Here is a 24,696-nt window from a genome sequence, read left to right as displayed (position 1 = left end):
CAAATATACATTTACTTTTCCGTAAGTGTTTTAATACTTCCGGAGAACGATGTCCTTTTCGCGGCGACCGTGGCTGCGAAAGAAATGGTAGTTGAAGGGATTAACTATTGGTAGAAGGAAAATAGCGAGAATGCTGTGAATAAGTTATTGGAGATAAATCGACAAAGAGAATATACAGGGTGTCCCAGGTTTTAATGTTCAAACTTTGTCAGTGTATTCTATGGCACAAAGTAAGAAAAAAATGTTATGTAAACATAGGTCATATAGAGCTTTATTAAGAAGTTATAACAAAAATTCAGAATAGGAATAGTAATCAACTTGCTGTTACTGCGAGCATTGGCTTGAATAGATCAGCGCATGCCGTGTGTTTATGTAAGCTGTGTTTATTAATACATTTCGAAATGTGTATTAATAACCGTTGCTGACAATACATGATTGACATCGATCGAAGATTTCTTTTTATTCTTTATTTTTTTTTAGTTGATTACTATTCCGATTCTGAATTTTTGTTATAACTTCTTAATAAAGCTCTATATGACCTATGTTTACATAACATTTTTTTCTTACTTTGTGCCATAGAATATACTGACAAAGTTTTAACATTAAAACCTCGGACACCCTGTATAAGGTGCAAGTTTAGAGACAGAGCGGAGTAATAATCTCGCGGCGAAACGAATCAGTAATGCGGTCGGGCCGTCGTCAGCAGCCAGTAAAAGAAACTTACAGCTTCACGGGGATTTGTGTACCTGCTATATCCCGGCGAAACTTTCGCGTATCCCTTCGCGGTCAGCCGAATTACACGGACAGTTAATTTGGCCGTGAAACTCGACTTTGAAATCCGAGCCTTCTGCAATTTCAGCCTCAAAACTCTGCGCTCCATCGCCCGGCCGGCACGGGGGTTGAGCGAATTCTTGAACCGCGAGCACTTCCGGCAAGCGAACAGCGCCATTCACGCGTGAGAACGCCCGATGATGTCCGCGCGGAGCATTAACCCTCGTACGGCGAAACCATTTTCACAACTATACTAATTGACGATGTCTACGACGATTCTCAACATTATTCGGCAATCGTTAAAACCGTATTTTTTACGATACTGCTCGTAGACTTATTACGCTTTCTGTTGTTCCTAACGTAGCAGTCATTTATTTAAATGAATTGCCGGAAATCGACTCATTAGATAACGATTTAAATAGACTGGATCGAAATTAAAGCAGCGATTATGATTCGTTAGCATATTTCACTAGCTGTCGCTAATTAAATCTAAGAAGTTTTATGGAAGATTCGATTAATGATGGGAAACTTACTTCAAAGATGCTGGAGAATTTTGAAGAAGATTTGGAGAATGTATTGGGTTGGCAACTAAGTAATTACCGATTTGTTCAATGAAATAAAAAATTGTTTTTTAGTTGGAACGAAGTTTCATCTGTAATGTATCTTCCATTTTGTTCGATGACCTTTTGCCATCTCTCCGACAACTTGAAAATTCCACGCTCGTAGAAAGTCTGATCCTTTTCGGCCAAAAACTGAGTTAAGTGAGATTTTACAGCGTCATCGTCATTAAAAGTTTTACCACGAAGAGAGTTGTCCAGGGATCGAAATAAGTGGTAATCCGATGACGCGAGATCAGGACTATATGGTGGGTGTAACATCAATTCCCAACCAATATCCATCAATTTTTGCCGAGTGGACAAAGACGTGTGCGGCCTAGCATTGTCCTGCTGGAAAATGACACCTTTACGATCGACCAATTCTGGTCGCTTTTCCTTGACCGCTGCATTCAATTTGTCCAGTTGCTAACATTCACGGATAATAGAAAGTAACATAATAATAATAATAATAATAATAATTTTATAATATAACATTTACGGATATCATAAAAATGGGAGTGAGAGGCATCTATAACTGAAATCGGCAATTACTTAGTTGCCAACCCAATAAATTGGAGCGAAATTTGATTCATCTGTTTTTACAAAGTTTAGGAATGATAGTAGATGAGAACAGAGAAGAAATTAGAACTGTCTCGTTCGATCGGAGAAATTATGAAGACGGAGGAAGTGCTGGTCGACGCGGTTGTGAAAGAAATCGTGGACCGCTGCATTCAATTTGTCAAGTTGCCAACATTCACGGATAATAAAAAGTAACATAATAATAATAATAATAATAATAATAATAATTTTATAATACAACATTTACGGATATCATAAAAATGGGAGTGAGAGACATCTATAACTGAAATCGGCAATTACTTAGTTGCCAAACCAATAATATTATTTGTCTTAAACATAAACCTATACACTGTTGAAGTATATTTATAAGAAGAATCGACGTTGTCCAATTTTTGCGTGACAAAAACTTCTCGTGGAAATTATTTAACGATCTTTTTAATTATGGTTTTAAAACTAGACCTTTTAGACACGTTAGTCTCTCTATGTCACGTAATAGACAGCGCTATGAATTTAAATTAATCTCCAACAATCGAGTGGGTAACAATTATTTCACTTTTTTCCATAATTTTTTGAATTTACTTCCTCTAATCGATCCTTTACACGCATTGATTTTTAATGTCATCGATTAAGTATCGAACCAGAAAGGTAGAAAGGTTAATTAACCGTTGTTGTTTACGCGGATTCGCAGTTTGCAATGTTCCTCAGACAAGCACACACAGCTCGAGGATAATTAAAATATTGCTGCCTAAGCTAGCAGCGTAATTAAATCGTAAATTATCAAGCAAGCGGAAGATACGGAATGCTTGCAGTTTTCCTCGCAGTCGAGCAACATTCTATTTATACGAACGTAGATAAGCTAATTGAATGGCAATTTGTTTTCTCTGGTCGGTGCAGAATGTTCCGTTCGCCGCAAAACGCCAATCGACCTCGCGGAGAACAGTAGCCTAATCTCGAGAACGTGACTCGCGGTCGGCCGAAACCACGATTAAATCCAACCGAGCGGACTTGCAACGCTAATTGACACTTCCTAAAAACGGTCGACACGTACATAAGTCGTAATCTCCTTTCGCGCTTGATCGGCAACCGAAAATTCGTTAACCGCGAAACGTTGATTAAGCCTCGGCCGTTGGAGCGGTTCAATTAAATCAACGTCGACGAGAATCGACGCGGCTTGAACCGCGATTAGAGATAAGCCAATAAAATAATCTCCGCGAACGATCGCATAAAACATAAGGCCGAAATAAAAAAAAAACACCGTTCGTGCCCGGTCGCTAAAACTGCTGCCGTCGCATTGATAAGCAGGCAAGTGACAGCGTTGCCGCGTGAGAATGACAACGTCGCGTTTGTTCAGATTTTGTGGAATTTTTATTCCCTTCTTTTTAGTTATGTTCGCATGTTTTTTTACTAAATTATTATATTTATTTATTTATTTTATTTTATTTTTATTTTATTATTATATTTACTAAAGTATTATATAAAACGACGAAATTGATTTGTAAGATCAAAGTACATATTTTATTGCGTTCACTGTGCGCGTTTTCTTTTAGAAAGATCTTCGAAAGTTATTATAAAGCGTTTAAACTTCGTGAATATATCTCGCAAAAATTTAAACTGGAATGTTAAGACGAGTATGTATTCCAGTTTTAACCAGAAAATTGTCATTCTTTCAGGATGAGTGTACTCGTTGAGCACAGCTGAACTTGTAACATCGACGATACGTGAACATTATTTCTGATGCAGGATAAAATAATACTGAAAGAAACGATTCCTTGAATCCCACTAAAAAACATAGAGCTTCAAGAAAATTACTTTTTTAACGTAACTGCAGAACTGGAGTTCGAATTAGAATACTAAAGGCCATGCTCCACCAGCTTTCATTTTATGCGAAAGTGTTAAAGAAACAATAATTATATTTATGAATAACAATACACGTTACACGTGTAACTATAATTTGTATCCTAACCTATAACATAATCGTTTACACTTGTAACGAAATTGAGCGAAAATGCGCATCATGCCCCCCCACATAGCAGAATAGAAATGTACAGAAAAATATTCATTGAATTCCTTTGACTTCGTATAAATATTATTAGGTCTACATTGTTCCATTTTATACAATTTAGACCTTAATGTTGAACATTTATTATTATTTATCGCTTTCTCCTTCCCTTAAAAACGACATTCCATCGTATCTTTACGAACGTTAAAACAATCGTGTGAAACCAACTGCGACATTTAACTTAAAAAAGAAAGGAAAAACTAAAAAAAACTCGCTGTCTTCGGTACAGTGAAACAAAACGGATTGAAACACTATATTGAAAACATCCCGTACATCGAAACAAAAATTTAATTTGACACCCTGACGCGGCAACATTTCTGTCAATTATAAATAAAATTAAAAATCTGAGAGCTCTCGCGCGATCAACAGCAGCAGGTTTAATGTCTATAGCGGAACGATCGTGCGGTACAATTTCCGGTCGCAGCGGGAATCAATGATTAACCGATCCGGATTAGTTTTGTTTCTTTTTTTTTTTTGGTCGGTCCGCAGGAAAAATTACGATCGCGCGCGCCGCGACTGCAAGTGCTGGCAAACATTATTACAATGGCATTATCCCGGGTAATCGATCCAGTGCGGTGCGGCCAGGCCGCATGCGGAACTCGTGGAAATTTGTACATAGTCGGAACCGTTCCGCCGTGAAGCGAATTACAAGCGAAAGCACACCGTGCGCGGCCGGTCCCGGTTGCACACTGGCTTCTGGCTAGATCAGCGTGTTTTCGAATAGATCCGCCACCCATTAAACTAGTCCGTTTGACTTACAGCACGCCGCAAAAGTCCACACACGCGCGACCCTAACACCTCTCCGATTTTGAACGTTTTGAACTCCGCGTACCCTAACCGTTTGCACTTAACCCTTTTGCTCCGATGGGCGTATATATACGCCCTCGAAGAATGACCATTCGTATACGAGGAGCGTATATATACGCTCTGGAAAAGTGGGCGCGCGGGTACGAAGAGCGTATATACTACTGTGATCAAAAAGTAAGGTGAATTTGTTTATAAAATGTAAATTCTTTGTTTATTCTTCCAAATCAATTTCATCCCCTTCAAAGTAATCCCCGTCCGATAAAACGCACTGTTTCCGACGCTTTTTCCAGTCCTCGAAACAGTCGGAATAGTCTTTTTCCGGTATAGCCTTCAAGACCTTCTTCGATTCGGTTTTTATCTCCTCAATCGTGTCAAAACGGCGTCCCCGCATTGGCTTTTTGAGTTTGCTGAATAACCAGAAGTCGCACGGAGCCAAATCAGGCGAATACGGTGGTTACGGAACGATATGAGTCGAGTTTTTGGCAAAAAAGTCGCGAAGAACCAATGGAGTATGACATGGCACCAATCGAGACTTGACGCGTTTGAGACACAAATCATCCTTCAAAATGGTTTGGACTGAGCCAAATGATATTCCAACACTATCAGCGAGGTCTCTCATTGTCAGTCGACGATTTTCAAGCACCAAATCTTCGATTTTTTTGGACGTGGCCCTCGTCGGTAGATGTTGATGGTCGTCCAGAGCGCGGTTCGTCTTCAACGCGTTCTCGGCCCGCTTTGAACTTGTTGTACCACTTATAAACGTTTTTTTGTGCCATAGTTTGATCACCAAAGGCCTTCCGTAACATTTTCAACGTGTCCGCACAAGAATATTCGTTCCGCAAACAAAATTTGATGCAAGTTCTTTGCTCAACAAAATCACCCATTGTAAAAATCGAAAAATTCACTTTTGGTTGTTTACAAAAACACGTGTAACTCGGAGATAATTAAACCTTTTGACAAACAGACACTTGGCAAATGTTACAGACAGTCCTACCAACCTAGGAAAAAAAAATTACCTGCCTTCCTAATGCCCGGAAGTTTTAAATGACAATTTCACCTTACTTTTTGATCACAGTAGTATACGTTCATACCATATATATATATATATACTTTTATTTCATACTTTACATGAGATACTTTTGTTAATAGAGTATCCGGCAACGCTGCATGCCTTAAACAATTGACTATCATGAAATATAACGCTATTGACAAAACGATATTGTGTTTTATTCTAACGATAGACAGTTTCAGTCTTCTTTAGAACATTGCCAGCGACGGATATATACCAGCAATTTATAATAGTAGCGATTAAAAGGTTTACACGAATTTATAATTCTAAAATAATTTTGTTGGCTTAATTTTAATAATTCACGGGTAAATACTCAATTTCTGCCTTTGTGATAATACGTTGAGTTTTAAAGTGTTTAATTTTTTTAGACCCATTATCAAATCATGGGGAAAAGAAAATTTAGGAGAATATTTTTCACGAGTGATAGCGAAAATACTGAAAGTGAAAATACCGATACCGAAAGCGTTTGCCATGCAAGACAAACAGTAACGTGCTCGAGATTACAAAAATCTGAATATATTTGGACTACGGAAAACTTGGAACCAGAAATACATTCCGTACTTCAGTGCCAACTACTCAATGATACGCTCCGTTCACAGCGATCACATTTTCACGCAAGCGCTCCGTAGCGAAAGGGTTAACACGTTGAATGCCACGGGGGTCACCGGTGACCGGCACTTAACTTGGCGGTGACGCCATGGGGGCCATCGGTGACCGGCGCGCCCAAATTGATAGAAATATATATGATTTAAAACAAATGTCAATATCTAAAATTTTGCATTATTACCATCGTCAATTCAAACAGTGACCCCTGTCGCAATTAACATGTCAAACATGGTTATGTCAAGGTTCCGTATGGGACAATGAGAGCCTGGGACAAAAACGGAATATAAAATTAGAAATGAAACGAGTCAATTAACACGTTGAATGCCACGGGGGTCATCGGTGACCGGCACTTAACTTGGCGGTGACGCCATGGGGGCCATCGGTGACCGGCGCGCCCAAATTGATAGAAATATATATGATTTAAAACAAATGTCAATATCTAAAATTTTGCATTATTACCATCGTCAATTCAAACAGTGACCCCTGTCGCAATTATCATGTCAAACATGGTTATACACTGTAACTTATCTATTGCAGATAGTATTTCAACATTATATGTATCACATAAAAGAAAATTCATCGTGGCGCCACGGACAATTTCTGTAAAACCGGCGCGCGGCATTCAACGTGTTAAATGATCGATCCGAAGCGATGCTAAAAATAGCTGCAAAATAAAAAAATGTGTTCCAAATAATATTTACCTAGCTCATTCAAATTCAAAACAATGCCAACGCTTTATCCACCGGAAGCCCGTTAACAAGAGATGTCCGTTTCACGTGTATTTGCGTAATTAGTATATCATTATTACGATTCCTGCACATCCTTTGTACGCGATTACACATGTATCGAAATACATGCACGGATAATATACGAGTATACGAATCGTGCATCGAATATACATAGTTTCATAATTAGTGCTATTCATAATTATATTATATACCGCTATACGTAAAAATTATATTATATAGTGCTATGTACATATAATTATATGTATTATACAATACATATATAGTGTTATTCACGCACTATATCGCATTGTTCTGGAAGAATTATTAGTAGCATTAGGAAAATTATTCGAAATAATTATCAATAATTAAGATTTCACCGGAAATTCAGGTGGATATATTGAAATTTCGGGCACTGTATGTATATGTAGTGGGTATATTAGGTATAACGGTTGTAGTGGTTATAGTTTAAATAACAGAGGAATCAAATTTTGCTTCGATTCAAAAGAAATAAATAACATTTGTATTTAGTGGATTATGTATGAAATGTTCTTCACGGTTCGTTGTTGTAGCGTAAGGGTTTAAAGCACGAGTTTGTCCAGATACACGTTTTGGTAACAGATAGAAAGGTTCCAATTTTCCGCAGAGCCCAGTGCGTCATAGCTAGCCCGAGGTCAGGCGGCTAATTAACGAAGCACGACTGCAAAATCCAGCGATTACTTCCCGTGATACCAGCGCGGTAGAATAAAGTTGTTCGGTATAAATTCTATGTACGAAATTATGGCGCCGTGTTCCAGCTGCCGAAATACATACTCTCGGCGAGCTTCTACGGTTCTACGTTGGGGTAGATGTGCCGGATGTGGCCACGTTAAGGATTTATAGGAATTTCAATGGAAATATTCTTGAAATCTTCCATCACTTAAGAAACGTTCAAGTTTCAATAGTTTATTTAATGCCTTTGGTTCCGGTAACTAACTTGCAATAGGGTAACGAAATGATTCAAGAATTATCAGAGTGCAAGAATAGTTAAATATGCATTTTTTACCGTTTGAAGTCACGTGTACAGCAGTTCTTGCCATATTTGGTACCATTTCTAGCCATCTGAAAAATTTGATATTACACGTATCATAAATCGTAATAAGAATATAAGTGATTAAAATGCGGCATAATTTTTATTTCATTCTATATTGTCATATTTTATATTTATTCTATATTCTATATTATTAGCTATATTTTACTCTGTGCTATTTGAAAATTTTATCTTACTTATTTCTTTTGCGTTGTTTTCTGTTTTTCTTGTTCCTTTTATTCTTCGTTAATTTTCTCCTCTTCCAATTTCCTTCTTTTAGCTCGTAATTCGTTATTCTTCATTTGTTCTGCTTTCTCCAGTATCGTCATTTTTGCTATTAATTTCATTTACATTGCATTTTATTTTTCCACCAATGTTTTATTGTTTCCGTTTCCTTTTTCAGGTTATGTTTAGGTTACACATAACCTTACTTAATTAGTAAATGTAGCTATTTTACTTAACGCGCTTGCGTTTATTGTTAGAAAAACACACAAATTCCGCAGGTTCTTTACTCAGGATACACTTGGGATAGAAAAAATGTTTTTTTTTCATTAATTGTACGTATCAACCGGGAACGATATATTTACTAGTTTAAAGTTCTGTCGATCGCTGCGAACTCTCGACAGCTGCAAATAAGAAAATATGAATAATGATGCATACGGCGATGCACCGACGGTGCACTGACCGCGACACATTGTACGTCTGCCCTATTGTCGACGGTAACAATCTGCGAAGCGAAGGCTACTCATCGCCGAAAGAATCGCTCCACACCAATCGTTCGTCGACTCTTAATCTCGTTTCCCGTTTCGCTTCCATGTCCCTCGGTGTTTCCGTGCTTCCGCGGTTCGTCCGATGACGTGTTTCCGTCCCCCTCATTTCATTCTCCCGGCCGCGTCACTTGCCCGCGGAAAAATAAGATTTATTTCGCGAGCTTGCTTGGCTACCTCGTTCTATCCACCGAGAAATCGTTGTCCCATCGAGCGCGAGCGTTCTTCCGAGATTGTTTTTTCGTTGCCAAGTCTAGTGGCCGCGGAAACGCGGCGTGGTCCGGCATGAATAAATTTTCTGCCGAGACATTTTCATATTCCCGTGTTGCCTTAGGTCAATGCTCCAAGAAAATGGAACCGGGATCAATTCGGCGTTGTTTCAACACGGTTTTTATTACATTTTCAATGTTCCAGGGTAATTCGTATGTGTTTTGTTGTCACGGTTATTTATAGACTGTGGATTGCATGCGTTTACAATAAATGCGCATAAAGAAGCGCAATTGAAGGCAGTAAACAGATTAAATGATTTCGAAAGTATCAAAAAATGCAATATCGGTTTCAGCTTATTAAAAACGCTAAAGGGAGAAAGACTATTTTAACTCCTGTTCCTTGTATCTAATTACGAAAATTTCCTTTTTCATATCTTCTTTTACAATAAGCTGAAGAAGGAAAAGAATGCTTACACTAACTAGAAAACTCTTTGCGATGGACATAGAATGGTAATAAAATTAATTATAATTCTGAACTATGATGGCGGCACGACGCGGCGAAAGCCGCAAATACAATAGGTGCCACCCTGTAGACGCGCCATGCTGTCGCGCGGACTTCCACGCATGCGTCGCCTGCCCCCACTCCTTGCGTAGCGACTTTTCCTGAATACACCGCGCATGATACACATGTTGTACCACCGGCCGTTAACGTTACTTTGTGCCATGACACAACTGTTGTATCAACGCCCGGTAAAGTGTTAATATGCACTGTGTTTTCTTACAATTCAAAATATCGTACGTGTACATCATAAATGCCTAAAAAACCGCAGTCTAGCTGTTTATTTGACATTTCCTAATACAACGTTCCATTTTGTGCGATCGCAACTGGCTACCAAATTGGTCGCTTCCAAAGAAAAAAAATCTGTGCCCAACTTCTATTTTCTGATCCTCACTATTGGGATTATGGAATGAAAATGAATATGATTCTAATTCTTTGCTTAAAAGGACTTTATTTTATTCCTTTATTGAGAGAAGGTATATGGGCGAAAACGATCGAGCTACCAAACTCTACTGAGAGTCCGGTAAGAAAAAACGCTTCTTTTATACCCTTTTTGGGTTCGTCTTATCCACCAATCAGAGACGTTTATTTGTCGCGTTTCACATTGTATACGTGACGCTGGATCCCCAAACAGTCAGGGCACGATGTGTATCTAATGGTACCGGTGATGATGTATCGCGGTATCTACTCTACAGGGTGTCCCACAATTATTTTAACAGCCGAAAATGAGGGGTAGCTGAGATCATTTGAAGTAACTTTTTCCTTTGCGAAAATGCATTCCACGGCTTTGTTTACGAGTTATTAACAAAAAACACTGGCCAATGAAACATTATTTCGAGCCCTAACTTGAAGTATAAATCCACATACTTTTACAATGCACACTATTTTACAATATAAAATTTGCAGCTATTTGCTCGGTATCATCCTCGACTCAGAAATTCAAGGCAATTCGCAAGAATTTTTGAACCGAGGATGATACCGATTGCCCGAGTCTCACCACGAGGAGGTTGCTGCTTTAGAGACCCGAAAGGGAGTCAGAACGAAGCCGGAATTCGCTATGGCTCCCTTTCTAACAACGACGACTTATAAACTAACACACACGCTCGCCAGCTAGCTAGCACACACCCACACACTCACTCGTTCGCATATGTTAAGTATTATTGCGGACCAAGTGGATCAAAGAAGAAGTCTCCGATCCACGGGGATCAAAATGAATCAGTGCAGAAGGCTCTGATTCTTCGAAACTAAGAAACAAAGGCATGTCAGTACAGAAGGCACTGACTCGAGGGTGACGCGACGCGTACAATGCTCGCACAAATCAGGAGCCTCGCAGATCTCGATGCTCGCCGTTTTCACATGAGGAATAATGATCCAAAGTTGGATCATCCCACAATGAGTCGGATCGCCCTGCGCCCCGCCCCCAAAAGAGAGCTAAGGACGTCTTACATTGCGAATACGCGAAGCGAGAGCCTCCCCAGCAGGAGGGTCCGCGTTCGAATCACCATGCCGCATGGTCACTCGTCGAACAACGAGACGTGTCCGGACTTACCCAAGAGTTTGCGCAAGCAAGGCCACCACAGCTTTCTGCTGTGGCGGAGTCAAAAACGAGACGCGAAAAAGTAATGCTAAGGCAATACTACTGGACATATGCGAAATTAGCGACTCGGGTACCTCGGGGACGCTACCCCCCGTGCCCCCCACGGGCGCTCCCGTGGGTCGGGGGCCTCTGAGGGAACTTAACCCCTTGCCATACCATTCTCTTTAAATTTATGATGACTAGAAATTTCTCGATTGTAATTATTTCTCAGAAGGAGAAAAAAATTTGAGTTTACTGTGAGACTACACTTCTTGAGCAATTAAATATTGTGGTGAAAAGAAGAGAAATTTAGATAAAGTTGTAAGAGCAAAATAATATTCATTCTAAAGAGAAATCTTTATTAAAAGCTGGACCCGTTACAGTACGGCAAGAGGTTAAGAATCTTAAACTATCTCACACACACTTATTAACTAACTCGCACGCACTTAATAACTAAGTCGCACGCACTTATTAATTAAGACGTATCCCACGACGGATGATAATCCCACGGCGGATGATAATCCCACGGCGGATGATAATATCTGTAATAAACCTGAAAAGATTGAATTAAAGTTAGTCTGAATTCAAGTCAAAATAGAAAACCTAAGACCAGCACAGGGGTGCCAAGCTAACCCGCACACGAGTGCAATTTTTGCGAAAATTATGGAAACTAAAACGCATCCCACGGCGAATGATAATATCTGTAATGAACCTGAAATAAATGAATTCTAGTTAGTGTAAATACAAAATAGGTGACAAGTTGAATTAGGAAACCTAAGACCAGCACACGAGTGCCACGCTAACCAGCACACGAGTGCCAAGCTAACCAGCACGCGAGTGCCAAACTAACCAGCACACGAGTGCATTTTTTGAGAAAATGGACGCAACGAAATCTAAGAAACTTAAATTAAGAACCCTAACAACCTACAAGCGCCTCGGGTACCTCGGGGACGCTACGCCCCGTACTCACTTGCGGGCCCCACCCGCAAGCGAGCCCCTGAGGGACCTCCAATCGGAGGAATACCAATTTCAACAATTTACGAACGAAACATTATTTCGAGCCCTAACTTGAAGTATAAATCCACATACTTTTACAATGCACACTATTTTATAATATAAAATTTGCAGCTATTTGCTCGGTATCATCCTCGACTCAGAAATTCAAGGCAATTCGCAAGAATTTTTGAACCGAGGATGATACCGATTGCCCGAGTCTCACCACGAGGAGGTTGCTGCTTTAGAGACCCGAAAGGGAGTCAGAACGAAGCCGGAATTCGCTATGGCTCCCTTTCTAACAACGACGACTTATAAACTAATACGCTCGCTAGCTAGCTATCACACATTCCCACACACTCACTCGTTCGCATATGTCAAGTACTATCGCGGACCAAAGTGGATCAAAGAAGAAGTCTCCGATCCACGGGGACCAAAATGAATCAGTGCAGAAGGCAGTGATTCTTTCAAAGTAAGAAACAAGTACGAGTCAGTGCAGAAGGCACTGCTCGAGGGTGACGCGACGCGTACAATGCTCGCACAAATCAGGAGCCTCGCAGATCTCGATGCTCGCCGTTTTCACATGAGGAATAATGATCCAAAGTTGGATCATCCTACAATGAGTCGGATCGCCCTGCGCCCCGCCCCCAAAAGAGAGCTAAGGACGTCTTACATTGCGAATACGCGAAGCGAGAGCCTCCCCAGCAGGAGGGTCCGCGTTCGAATCACCATGCCGCATGGTCACTCGTCGAACAACGAGACGTGTCCGGACTTACCCAAGAGTTTGCGCAAGCAAGGCCACCACAGCTTTCTGCTGTGGCGGAGTCAAAAACGAGACGCGAAAAAGTAATGCTAAGGCAATACTACTGGACATATGCGAAATTAGCGACTCGGGTACCTCGGGGACGCTACCCCCCGTGCCCCCCACGGGCGCTCCCGTGGGTCGGGGGCCCCTGAGGGAACTTAACCCCTTGCCGCACCATTTTCTTTAAATTAATAATGACTAGAAATATACCGATTATAATTATTTCTCAGAAGGAGAAGGAAAATTCTAATTATTGTGAGACTACATTTCATTGAACAAGTAAATATTGTAGTGAAAAGAAGAGAAGTTTAGTCGAAATTGGAAGAATAAAATAATGTTCATTCTTAAGAAAAATCTTTAGTAAAAGCTAGACCCGTTAAAGTACGGCAAGAGGTTAAGAATCTTAAACTAAGCCACACACACACACATATCAACTAACTCGCACACATATTAATAACTAAGAAGTATCCCTCGGCGGATGATAATATCTGTAATAAACCTGAAATAAATGAATTCTAGTTAGTATCAATACAAAATAGGTGACAAGTCGAATTAGGAAACCTAAGACCAGCACACGAGTGCCAAGTTGACCAGCACGCGAGTGCCAATTTGACCAGCACACGAGTGCAAATTTTGTGAATATGGAGAAAACGAAATTCAGCAAACATAAATTAAGAAACCTAGCAACCTACAAGCGCCTCGGGTACCTCGGGGACGCTACCCCCCGTACTCACCCACGGGCCCCACCCGCAAGCGAGCCCCTGAGGGACCTCCGATCGGAGGAACACCAATTTCAACAATTTACGAACGAAACATTATTTCGAGCCCTAAATTGAAGTATAAATCCACATACTTTTACAATGCACACTATTTTATAATATAAAATTTGCAGCTATTTGCTCGGTATCATCCTCGACTCAGAAATTCATGGCAATTCGCAAGAATTTTTGAACCGAGGATGATACCGATTGCCCGAGTCTCACCACGAGGAGGTTGCTGCTTTAGAGACCCGAAAGGGAGTCAGAACGAAGCCGGAATTCGCTATGGCTCCCTTTCTAACAACGACGACTTATAAACTAGTACACACGCTCGCCAGCTAGCTAGCACACACCCACACTCACACGTTCGTATATGTCAAGTACTATTGCGGACCAAGTGGATCAAAGAAGAAGTCTCTGATCCACGGGGACCAAAATGAATCAGTGCAGGAGGCAGTAATTCTTTCAATGTGAGAAACAACTGCGAGTCAGTGCAGAAGGCACTGTGTCGAGGGTGACGCGACGCGTACAATGCTCGCACAAGTTCGGTGCCTCGCAAATCGCGATGACCGGCGTGATCACATGAGGAGTGATGATCCAAAGTTGTATCCTCCCACATTGGGAGTGAGTGGCCATTTCTCGCCCTGCGACCTAAAACTAACTTAGGCCGCCTTACCCGTCTGAATCGGCACTAGGTGGGAGACTACACAGGTAAACCTGTGTGACCATTTCTCACCCAACGCCCCGCCCCCAAAAGAGAGCTAAGGACGGATTACTGGCCGAACAGCGACCAGGAGAGAGCCCTCCCAGAAGGAGGATCCGCGTTCGAATCACTACGCCGCATGGTCACTCGTCGAACATCGAGATGTGTCCGGACTTACCCAAGAGTTTGTGCAAGCAAGGCCACCACAGCTTTCTGCTGTGGCGGAGTCAAAAACGAGACGCGAAAAAGTAATGCTAAGGCAATACTACTGGACATATGCGAAATTAGCGACTCGGGTACCTCGGGGACGCTACCCCCCGTGCCCCCCACGGGCGCTCCCGTGGGTCGGGGGCCTCTGAGGGAACTTAACCCCTTGCCGTACCATTCTCTTTAAATTTTTGATGACTAGAAATTTCCGGGCTGTAATTATTTCTCAGAAGGAGAAGAAAATTTTATTTTATTGTGAGATTACACTTCCTTGAACGAGCAAAAAAGAATAAAAAGAGAGAATTAAATAATGTTCATTCTTAAGAAAAATCTTTGTTCAAAGCTAGACCCGTCAAAGTACGGCAAGAAGTTAAGAATCTTAAACTAAGCCACACACACACATATCAACTAACTCGCACGCACTTAATAACTAAGACGAATCCCTCGGCGGATGATAATCCCACGGCGGATGATAATATCTGTAATGAACCTGAAAAGATTGAATTCTAGTTAGTATGAATACACAAAATAGGTGACAAGTCAAATTAGGAAACCTAAGACCAGCACACGAGTACCAAGCTAACCCGCACAAGAGGGCCACACTGACCAGCACACGAGTGCCACACTAACCAGCATACGAGTGCCACACTAACCAGCACACGAGTGCCATACTAACCAGCACACGAGTGCAAAGCTAACCAGCACACGAGTGCCACACTACCAGCACACGAGTGCCACACAAACTAGCACACGAGTGCATGTTTTGAGAAAATGAAGGAAACGAAATCTAACAAACTTAAATTAAAAACCCTAACAACCTACAAGCGCCTCGGGTTCCCCGGGTACGCTACCCCCGTACTCGCTTGCAGGCCCCTCCCGCAAGCGAGCCCCTGAGGGACTAAGACTTATCCCTCGGCGGATGAAAATCCCACGACGGATGATAATATCTGTAATAAACCTGAAATTATTGAATTCAAGTTAGTCTGAATACAAGTCGAAATAGGAAACCTAAGACCAGCACACGAGTGCCATGCTAACCAGCACACGAGTGCCACGCAAACCAGCACACGAGTGCCAAGCTAATCCGCACACGAGTGCATGTTTTGAGAGAATGAAGGAAACGAAATTCAGCAAACTTAAATTAAGAATCCTAACAACCTACAAGCGCCTCGGGTACCTCGGGGACGCTACCCCCCGTACTCGCCCACGGGCCCCACCCGCAAGCGAGCCCCTGAGGGACCTCCAATCAGAGGAACACCAATTTCAACAATTTACGAACGAAACATTATTTCGAGCCCTAACTTGAAGTATAAATCCACATACTTTTACAATGCACACTATTTTATAATATAAAATTTGCAGCTATTTGCTCGGTATCATCCTCGACTCAGAAATTCATTGCAATTCGCAAAAATTTTTGAACCGAGGATGATACCGATTGCCCGAGTCTCACCGCGAGGAGGTTGCTGCTTTAGAGACCCGAAAGGGAGTCAGAACGAAGCCGGAATTCGCTATGGCTCCCTTTCTAACAACGACGACTTATAAACTAACACACACGCTCGCCAGCTAGCTAGCACACATTCCCACACACTCTCTCGTTCGCATATGTCAAGTACTATCGCGGACCAAAGTGGATCAAAGAAGAAGTCTCCGATCCACGGGGACCAAAATGAATCAGTGCAGAAGGCAGTGATTCTTTCAAAGTAAGAAACAAGTACGAGTCAGTGCAGAAGGCACTGCTCGAGGGTGACGCGACGCGTACAATGCTCGCACAAGACTGGAGCCTCACAAATCTTGATGTCCGGCGCGATCACATGAGGAATAATGATCCAAAGTTGGATCATCCCACAATGAGTCGGATCGCCCTGCGCCCCGCCCCCAAAAGAGAGCTAAGGACGTCTTACATTGCGAATACGCGAAGCGAGAGCCTCCCCAGCAGGAGGGTCCGCGTTCGAATCACCATGCCGCATGGTCACTCGTCGAACAACGAGACGTGTCCGGACTTACACAAGAGTTTGCGCAAGCAAGGCCACCACAGCTTTCTGCTGTGGCGGAATCAAAGACGAGACGCGAAAAAATAAGGCTAAGGCAATAATACTCGACATATGCGAAATTAGCGACTCGGGTACCTCGGGGACGCTACCCCCCGTGCCCCCCACGGGCGCTCCCGTGGGTCGGGGGCCTCTGAGGGAACTTAACCCCTTGCCATACCATTCTCTTTAAATTTATGATGACTAGAAATTTCTCGATTGTAATTATTTCTCAGAAGGAGAAAAAAATTTGAGTTTACTGTGAGACTACACTTCTTGAGCAATTAAATATTGTGGTGAAAAGAAGAGAAATTTAGATAAAGTTGTAAGAGCAAAATAATATTCATTCTAAAGAGAAATCTTTATTAAAAGCTGAACCCGTTACAGTACGGCAAGAGGTTAAGAATCTTAAACTAACTCACATACACTTATTAACTAACTCGCACGCACTTAATAATTAAGTCGCACGCACTTATTAGTTAAGACGTATCCCACGACGGATGAAAATCCCACGGCGGATGAAAATCCCACGGCGGATGATAATCCCACGGCGGATGATAATATCTGTAATAAACCTGAAAAGATTGAATTAAGGTTAGTCTGAATTCAAGTCAAAATAGAAAACCTAAGACCAGCACAGGGGTGCCAAGCTAACCCGCACACGAGTGCCAAGCTAACCAGCACGCGAGTGCCAAACTAACCAGCACACGAGTGCATTTTTTGAGAAAATGGACGCAACGAAATCTAAGAAACTTAAATTAAGAACCCTAACAACCTACAAGCGCCTCGGGTACCTCGGGGACGCTACGCCCCGTACTCACTTGCGGGCCCCACCCGCAAGCGAGCCCCTGAGGGACCTCCAATCGGAGGAATACCAATTTCAACAATTTACGAACGAAACATTATTTCGAGCCCTAACTTGAAGTATAAATCCACATACTTTTACAATGCACACTATTTTACAATATAAAGTTTGCAGCTATTTGCTCGGTATCATCCTCGATCCAGAAATTCATTGCAATTCTCAATATTTCCTGAACCGAGGATGATACCGATTGCCCGAGTCTCACCGCGAGGAGGTTGCTGCTTTAGAGACCCGAAAGGGAGTCAGAACGAAGCCGGAATTCGCTATGGCTCACTTTCTAACAACGACGACTTATAAACTAATACGCTCGCTAGCTAGCTATCACACATTCCCACACACTCACTCGTTCGCATATGTCAAGTACTATCGCGGACCAAAGTGGATCAAAGAAAAAGTCTCCGATCCACGGGGACCAAAATGAATCAGTGCAGAAGGCAGTGATTCTTTCAAAGTAAGAAACAAGTACGAGTCAGTGCAGAAGGCACTGCTCGAGGGTGACGCGACGCGTACAATGCTCGCACAAGACTGGAGCCTCACAAATCTTGATGTCCGGCGCGATCACATGAGGAGTGACGATCCAAAGTTGGATCCTCCCACACAGTGGGATGCCATTTCTCGCCCTGCGACCTAAAACTAAGTTAGGTCGCCTTACCCGTCTGAATCGGCACTAGGCAAGAGCCTACACAGGTAAACCTGTGTGACCATTTCTCGCCCAACACCCCGCCCCTCATAGGAGCTAAGGGCGGATTACTGGCCGAACAGCGACCAGGGAAGAGCATTCACGCCGCATGATCACTCGTCGAACATCGAGAAGTGTTCGTACCTACCCAAGAGATTGCGCAAGCAAGGCCGCCACAGCTTTCTGCTGTGGCGGAGTCAAAGACGAGACGCTAAAAAATAAGGCTAAGGCAATAATACTCGACATATGCGAAATTAGCGAATCGGGTATCTCGGGGACGCTACCCCCCGTGCCTCCCACGGGCGCTCCCGTGGGTCGGGGGCCCCTGAGGGAACTTAACCCATTGCCGCACCATTTTCTTTAAATTAATAATGACTAGAAATATACCGATTATAATTATTTCTCAGAAGGAGAAGAAAATTTCTAATTATTGTGAGACTACATTTCATTGAACAAGTAAATATTGTAGTGAAAAGAAGAGAAATTTAGACGAAATTGGAAGAATAAAATAATGTTCATTCTTAAGAAAAATCTTTAGTAAAAGCTAGACCCGTTAAAGTAAGGCAAGAGGTTAAGAATCTTAAACTAAGTCACACACACTTATTAACTAACTCACACGCACTTATTAACTAAGACGCATCCCTCGGCGGATGATAATCCCACGGTGGATGATAATCTCTCTGTAATGAACCTGAAACCATTGAGTTCAAGTTAGTCTGAATATATAGCGAAATAGGAAACCTAAGACCAGCACAGGAGTGCCATGTTAACCCACAGACGAATGCAATTTGTGTGAAAATCATTGGAAACGAAATCTAACAAACTTACATTAAAAACACTGCTTGACTAAGACGCAGGCAATTATGAACTAAGACGCGCGCAATTATTAATTAAGTCTCATCTTTCGGCCGATGATCCTCCCTCGCGGATGATATATCGTCGGCGGATGATAATCTCGGCAGAAGGAGTTCGAAGACTTGGACATAAGTAACGTGTATCGCGATTTTACGCCAACTGCTACGACTTGTAAATTCTCGGATCGAAAAAATGAATTCCTACTGCACGCAGTGGTTTCGCGGGCATTTGCACCACGTGCTCGGTCCTGGTCTAAAAAAGTCCGAAGGTACGAATAAAATATTCTCGCTCCCTGTGATGACGATCGTCCAGTGCTTCGCAAGGATATTGTCTGCGAATATAAGAATTACAATTTAATTTTGGATGTCAGAGAGGAAATCAAAATGAAAGTGGCAAAGAAACGCGGACTCCTTTCTCGCGACGCTAATCCACGAGAATTAGAAGTGGATATTAATTCGTGCTGATTCGTCTAAATATTAAATCCGATGTTAATTCGTCAGATCCGGAAGCGAAAACACCCGCGAGCTTTGATTTGTTTTCACGCAACTCTAAAGGAAATCGTCGACGATTGCGAGACAATGCTGCGATCCTTGGAACGGCAACTCGCAGTGCGGCATTTATTTCGCGACTCTAACACAACGCGTTGGCAGTTTTCGCAATTCTGATACAACGCATTGGCAATTTTTCGCGACGCTAATACAACGCGTTGTTAATTTCGTCTCGCGACTCTAAGGAAAATCGCGAATGCCTGCACTGCGGAGCGTTGCAACTGCGGCATGGGCTCTGAAAGACGAACGAAGCTACTGCAACGCGATTATTCTCGCAACGCTAACTTCGAAACTAATTCGAAGAAAAAACGCGATAATTCATTTCGCAACGCTAGGATGGAAAAATCGCGATGTGCCCAACCCAGCTGATCGTTGGGACCTCGGTCCATTGTTGCAACTGCGGAATGGGCGCCTGAAAAGACGAACGAAGCTACTGGCAACGCGATTATTTCGACGCTACGCTAATGCATCGAACAGAAATCCGAAAGATTTAACTATACTTTCTGGAAAGAACGAGTCTGTAGACTTCGAGAAATCTGATAGAATTGCAAAGTTGAAACGCGATTAGTTCGCAACGCTATATTCAAAGCTATTGTGCTTGATAATACAAAGAAAACTCGCGTCTATTTTATTCGCAACGCTATGATTTCTGTTCGAAATTAATTATAGCAACGCGTGAATAATTCGCAACGCTATGGCAAGTCGCGGATGTGCCCATCCGAGTTGTTGTTGGGGCGGCGAGGCCCTTCGTTGCAGCTGCAGCATGGGCGCCTGAAAAGTCGGAAGGTAAACTATTGCAACGCGATTGTATTGTCGCGACGCTAATTCAATGAACAGAGATGCAAAAGCGAGTGGACTTTGATGATCTTCGAAAATTTCAAACTTGAAACGCGAGCGTACTTAGTCGCAACGCTATCTTTGACGCTTCTTGCATGTCGAACCAAATGAAATCGCGAATCTTTCATTCGCGACGCTATACTTTGAATAATTAATTTCGATGCTAATGATAATCGCGATGGTTTTATTCGCGACACTTATTTTCATCTCTGTTAAAAATGAAGCGAAACAACGCGAGATTATTTCGCAACACTATTGCAAGTCGCGGATGTGCCCATCTGCGCTGATCGTTGGGTTGGCAAAGCCTGCCCGAATACTACTATTGCTATGACAAGAACTACTATTGCTATTGCAGCGAGTACAGTGACCAATTAACAATACATATACATAATAATATACATGATAATATACACCATAAGTTTTGTCTTACGATAGTATTAACCTGAAAATAAAGAATCTGAAAATAAAGAACCTGAAAATCCTAGCTAAAATGGGGTTATTAGTTTCGAATTATTCGTCAAAATTAATCTGTTTCGATGACTACGCGTGAATTTAATTGCTCGAGAAGTAACGGCAATAGCAATGGCAAAAAAGTAATGGAAGTAATGATGATAGAGGTATTGGCGAGGGTAACGGCAATAGTAATGTCAAAAATTTAATGGAAGTAACAATGACAGAAGTATTGGCAAGGGTAACGGCAATTGAATTCGAACGGAAAACGCAAGTCATTGAAAAGAATACATCCTAACTAAATATACAATAGAATTCGCAACAAGTATGTGGTCACTGTACTCGAAAAAATTGAGAGAACTACTGGTCAAATAAGATCGACTTACATTTCGATGCGATGTTGGTCCTGGAATTTGTAGTAGGAAGAAGTACAAGAGAGTAGCAGCGTAGAGAGAGTAGCAGCGTAGAGAGAGTAGCAGCATAGAGAGAGTAGCAGCGTAGAGAGAGTAGCATCATCAAGAAGTGTCCAAGTTTCCATAGCACACGCATTTAAGATTTTAATCGAAAATATTAATTTCCATTCGCGGAAAAGATTTAGAAATTATCGGAAACCATTTGGAAATTCGCGTTGAAATTAGAGATACGATTTTGACAAATAACTATTAATAATTTTACCGAATGTTAAGTAAATTTAGATTCGAATTAGATAGAAAATTAATTAACATTGATTTTAGAAGGAAGCAGAACGAATTTCGATTAACAATAAACTTTCCGAAAAATAAAATTTATTGGGCACTGCCTGACACGTGTGAAAATATCCAATTTACTTCGATTCTGTACACTTTCTGTTATATTCTATTATAGTAGTTGTTCCAACAATTAATTAAGTAATTTAACACAATAACGTTCCTTGAAAATTATATTATATCTTTATTCTTAACAATTTAATTTATAATAATATCACTTTTGCAAGAGCTTTCCTCAAATGCAACTGATTCTTCCACTAAACGAGTACCGACTAATCGAGCAATGACATTGAGCCGAGCGAGCACGAAGGGTACACCCCCCCCCCCCCCCGGCCCCAATGACTTTGACGATCGACATTATTGGAAGAGCTGTCTTAAAACACGTCTGATTCCACCATTAGTCAAGTCCCGACTGATTGAGCTTTGACATTCAGCCGAGCGAGCACGAAGGGTACATCCCCCCCCCCCCCCCAATGACTTTGACGATCGACATTATTGGAAGAGCTGTCTTGAAACACGTCTGATTCCACCATTAGTCAAGTCCCGACTGATTGAGCTTTGACATTCAGCCGAGCGAGCACGAAGGGTACATCCCCCCCCCCCCCCAATGACTTTGACGATCGACATTATTGGAAGAGCTGTCTTAAAACACGTCTGATTCCACCATTAGTCAAGCCCCGACTGATTGAGCTTTGACATTCAGCCGAGCGAGCACGAAGGGTACATCCCCCCTCCCCCCCAATGACTTTGACGATCGACATTATTGGAAGAGCTGTCTTGAAACACGTCTGATTCCACCATTAGTCAAGTCCCGACTGATTGAGCTTTGACATTCAGCCGAGCGAGCACGAAGGGTACATCCCCCCCCCCCCCCAATGACTTTGACGATCGACATTATTGGAAGAGCTGTCTTAAAACACGTCTGATTCCACCATTAGTCAAGTCCCGACTGATTGAGCTTTGACATTCAGCCGAGCGAGCACGAAGGGTACTTCCCCCCCCCCCCCAATGACTTTGACGATCGACATTATTGGAAGAGCTGTCTTGAAACACGTCTGATTCCACCATTAGTCAAGTCCCGACTGATTGAGCTTTGACATTCAGCCGAGCGAGCACGAAGGGTACATCCCCCCCCCCCCCCAATGACTTTGACGATCGACATTATTGGAAGAGCTGTCTTGAAACACGTCTGATTCCACCATTAGTCAAGTCCCGACTGATTGAGCTTTGACATTCAGCCGAGCGAGCACGAAGGGTACATCCCCCCCCCCCCCCAATGACTTTGACGATCGACATTATTGGAAGAGCTGTCTTAAAACACGTCTGATTCCACCATTAGTCAAGTCCCGACTGATTGAGCTTTGACATTCAGCCGAGCGAGCACGAAGGGTACTTCCCCCCCCCCCCCAATGACTTTGACGATCGACATTATTGGAAGAGCTGTCTTGAAACACGTCTGATTCCACCATTAGTCAAGTCCCGACTGATTGAGCTTTGACATTCAGCCGAGCGAGCACGAAGGGTACATCCCCCCCCCCCCCCAATGACTTTGACGATCGACATTATTGGAAGAGCTGTCTTGAAACACGTCTGATTCCACCATTAGTCAAGTCCCGACTGATTGAGCTTTGACATTCAGCCGAGCGAGCACGAAGGGTACATCCCCCCTCCCCCCAATGACTTTGACGATCGACATTATTGGAAGAGCTGTCTTGAAACACGTCTGATTCCACCATTAGTCAAGTCCCGACTGATTGAGCTTTGACATTCAGCCGAGCGAGCACGAAGGGTACATCCCCCCCCCCCCCCCAATGACTTTGACGATCGACATTATTGGAAGAGCTGTCTTAAAACACGTCTGATTCCACCATTAGTCAAGTCCCGACTGATTGAGCTTTGACATTCAGCCGAGCGAGCACGAAGGGTACTTCCCCCCCCCCCCCCCTCCAATGACTTTGACGATCGACATTATTGGAAGAGCTGTCTTGAAACACGTCTGATTCCACCATTAGTCAAGTCCCGACTGATTGAGCTTTGACATTCAGCCGAGCGAGCACGAAGGGTACATCCCCCTCCCCCCCAATGACTTTGACGATCGACATTATTGGAAGAGCTGTCTTAAAACACATCTGATTCCACCATTAGTCAAGTCCCGACTGATTGAGCTTTGACATTCAGCCGAGCGAGCACGAAGGGTACATCCCCCCCCCCCCAATGACTTTGACGACCGACATTATTGGAAGAGCTGTCTTGAAACACGTCTGATTCCACCATTAGTCAAGTCCCGACTGATTGAGCTTTGACATTCAGCCGAGCGAGCACGAAGGGTACATCCCCCTCCCCCCCAATGACTTTGACGATCGACATTATTGGAAGAGCTGTCTTAAAACACATCTGATTCCACCATTAGTCAAGTCCCGACTGATTGAGCTTTGATATTCAGCCGAGCGAGCACGAAGGGTACATCCCCCCCCCCCCCAATGACTTTGACGATCGACATTATTGGAAGAGCTGTCTTGAAACACGTCTGATTCCAACATTAGTCAAGTCCCGACTGATTGAGCTTTGACATTCAGCCGAGCGAGCACGAAGGGTACAACCCCCCCCCCCCCCCAATGACTTTGACGATCGACATTATTGGAAGAGCTGTCTTAAAACACGTCTGATTCCACCATTAGTCAAGTCCCGACTGATTGAGCTTTGACATTCTGCTGAGCGAGCACGAAGGGTACATCCCCCCCCCCCCCAATGACTTTGACGATCGACATTATTGGAAGAGCTGTCTTAAAACACGTCTGATTCCACCATTAGTCAAGTCCCGACTGATT

The 24,696-nt window shown here is 42.6% G+C and overlaps 1 protein-coding gene and 1 long non-coding RNA gene across 14 annotated transcripts in view; one reads left to right on the top strand and one right to left on the bottom strand.

Annotated features, from left to right (window-relative positions):
- Nrx-1 (neurexin 1) overlaps positions 1-24,696 on the top strand; it is a 724,770-nt gene that overhangs the window by 518,353 nt on the left and 181,721 nt on the right. The gene's annotated exons all lie outside the window — the stretch shown is intronic.
- LOC143259596 (uncharacterized) lies at positions 7,581-10,823 on the bottom strand. The gene is made up of 2 exons (XR_013033613.1): positions 8,479-10,823; positions 7,581-8,313 (listed from the first exon to the last, which is right to left on the bottom strand). It is a non-coding gene; the product is annotated as an uncharacterized LOC143259596 (long non-coding RNA).

Source organism: Megalopta genalis, chromosome 6, assembly GCF_051020955.1.
Source record: "Megalopta genalis isolate 19385.01 chromosome 6, iyMegGena1_principal, whole genome shotgun sequence".
Taxonomy (NCBI): domain Eukaryota; kingdom Metazoa; phylum Arthropoda; class Insecta; order Hymenoptera; family Halictidae; genus Megalopta; species Megalopta genalis.
The sequence above is the reverse complement of the archived record's forward strand: the minus strand, read 5'-3'. Positions and strand labels throughout refer to the sequence as shown.